The following is a 2818-nucleotide window of genomic DNA, read 5'->3' as shown; positions in this document are numbered from 1 at the left end:
GGGGGTGTAATTTTTTTCCCCCTGCACATTAAAAGATGTCACCTTATCCCTGTGTCCCAAGGAAGTGTCAGTCCTCATTCCCAGCTGGCTGAGTTCCCACCCCTCCCAGGCCTTTCCCAGCTCCAAAATCCCACTCCCAGGAGCGACTTCAGTCCTGGTTTTATTTCCCCCCTTCCATGCCACGGGATTCCCTGGCTGATCTCCCACGGGGAGCCGAGGAAGGAGCACTGAAGGTCCTTCTCCATGTCTGTCCTGCATCTTCCACGAGACACCGAGGTTTGGCAGGAAAAAAACCTCACGTGGATGTTGGGATGAGTCACAGTCCACATTTCCACCTCACTCCGGGGTAAAATTATGGAATAAAAGGGTTTGGGGTTGGAAGGGAACCTTTCAAAATCATCTCATTCCTCCCACTAGACCAGTTTGCTCCGAGCCCTGTCCAACCCAGCCTTGAGAACTTCCAGGGATGGGACAAAAAAGCTTAGGAAGGTTTTCTGGGTGCTGGTGGGAGGATAAGACCTTCCTGCTGCCTCCTTTGGAGGCTATTTAGGGATAACCCCTGTTCCAGCCAAGGAATTGCTGGGAGGCAGCGCAGCCAGAGCTGCTGTGACAGCACCCGAATAACCACGGTGCTGCATTAAATATGGTAATTTTGGAGGCTTAAACATGCTAATTCCAGAGCTAATGACCAAAAAAAAACATTGGAGCACGAGGGAAGATCACAAGGGAAAGGGCTGAAGTCGCGGTGACCGCACGGGATGGAGCAGGACTCGCTTGCTCATCAAATATCAGCCCAGATAGCATCTCACAAGGTCTTGGGATTCAAGGATGAAAGCCTGGAGCAGACCCATTAGCTCATCTGGGCAGGGCGTCTGTGTGATCCAGAGGACATCCCAGGACCTTCCAGCAGGATGAAGCTCGGGTGGCTCGGTCGGATCCCGTCAGAGATGCCGTCCCGCCGCTCCGCCTGACGCCGCCGTTCCCAGAACGAAGCTTCCCCGTGGTGACCTATTTCTCTGGGACTGGTTGGGTTTTGGGTCCAGCCCCACTCCCTGCTCTGCCCTCCCCATCCCTCCCAGGAAAGGGGGGCAGGTGGGTATGGAATTCCCGGGTGCAGCCTATCCCAGGTGGAAGCTGGCTTGGGATGGGGCTTCGCAGCTGCAGCTCCAGGAGCCCAGGTGAGACACCCCCAGCTCTGAGCATCCCTCTCCCATAGAATTCCAGCTTTGTGGCTCTTTTTTAACTCCCAGTGACCCTCTTTCCAGGTCCTGTCCTGCAGCAGACCCCGTGCCAGTTTTTGTAGGGATTGGGGGTTGCTTCCCACCAGCGTGCAGCCCTTTGGCAATGGGAATTATCCAAAAACATGGGACAGTTTCGCAGACACGGAGGGATGGGATGGGGATTGCAGTGGTGGCCACAGATATTCCTAGACTTGCAATTCATGGAATTGGGAGAACTTGCTGCCTGGGAATGTCCTTGCCATCATCATTTTGGGTTCGGTCAAGTCCAGGCCTCTTGAAGGGAGACCAGCATTCCTCTGCTCCCTGACGGGGTTTGGAATTGTTCCGGGCGCTGGGTGGATGTGAATCCCACTGGGAGAACCACTGGAAGAGGTGCCACCTGGAGGGTGTCCTCCAGCACATCCCCCTGCTTGGCGTCACCTAAGGATGGGGAGGAGAGAACTGGGAAGGGGCCGTGGATTTCCCGGGGTGGATGGGAGAGAGGAATGTGGGCCACGTGGATCTGAGCCTCCTCCCAGTGCTCCCTTGAACCCGTGTGAGCTGACTGTGCCCGAAACGAGCGTCTCTGGCACAGGTTTGGGGTGAGGCAGACACCCCGCCAGGCCTGGCTGCTCAGACACGTCGCAGGGCTGCAGGGAGGAGGAATCCTGCCCCCATTCCAGTCCAAGGGTTGATGTCAAGCTGGATGAACTCCAAGGTGAGCGACTGCAACAGTACAGAGTACTGAAATTTGTCTTTTTATTGGTTAGGCTTGACCTTAGGATGAGCTCAAGTTGGTCAACGAGGCTAACGAGGTTTCTCTGCAGTGCCGTTTACACTAAATCAAAAAATAAAACCAGATCCAAACCCATACCCTCTCTCCTTTCTAAGTGGCAGGTGATGTTTAGTTTTGGTTTTAGGGAAGGGCTTTTTTCCTCACCAAATGCTCCCTCTTTGAACCAAACCGGAATCCAGCTGTGTGTGGAGCTCTGTGCATTCCAGCTGCTCCAGAGATGTAATTTTAATTGGCATTTGATGAATATTTTAGTGCTGTCATCAGCCCTGGAGACTCTGAGCTCCTGTGTCAGCCCAGAGCTCACCTGTTTGCCAGGAGCCATTTTACAGAGAAAAAAATAAGCACATCAAAGGAGGAGAAAGAGAGAACGTCACTGGTGAGAAGCAATTTGGGGCAGCCAAAGATCTTTACGACCCAAAACTCGATGTTTCAGTGTCCAAGCTGGGAAGGAGAGACGCAGGAAGGTGGCACAAGGGAATGTGACGGTGCAGCCTGTCAGGAGCTGCAATCTTCCCAGCAGGGTGCCAGGCTTGTCCCTGCCCCTGGTTCCAAGGTCTCCAGGCTGTGCCTGAGGAATGCCCAGTGACAGTGACCTCACAAAGGGGACTTGCTGTGGGACGTGAGAGCAGAGGGATGGGGGCTTGGGGTCACGTGCACAGGTGATGCAGGGTCCCTGGAGAGGGAGGCTGGTGGAGCAGAGACCCCCGGAATGGGTCCCTGTGGGGCCCTGCAGTGAGCAGGGGATGGTGGCCGGGGCATCTCCACCAGGGATCAGTTGAAGACCCACAAGAAGGTGAGATCC

Source organism: Manacus vitellinus, unplaced genomic scaffold (assembly GCF_001715985.3).
Source record: "Manacus vitellinus isolate BGI_N305 unplaced genomic scaffold, ASM171598v3 scaffold_1_pilon, whole genome shotgun sequence".
Classification (NCBI taxonomy): domain Eukaryota; kingdom Metazoa; phylum Chordata; class Aves; order Passeriformes; family Pipridae; genus Manacus; species Manacus vitellinus.
This window is presented reverse-complemented; position numbering follows the sequence as displayed.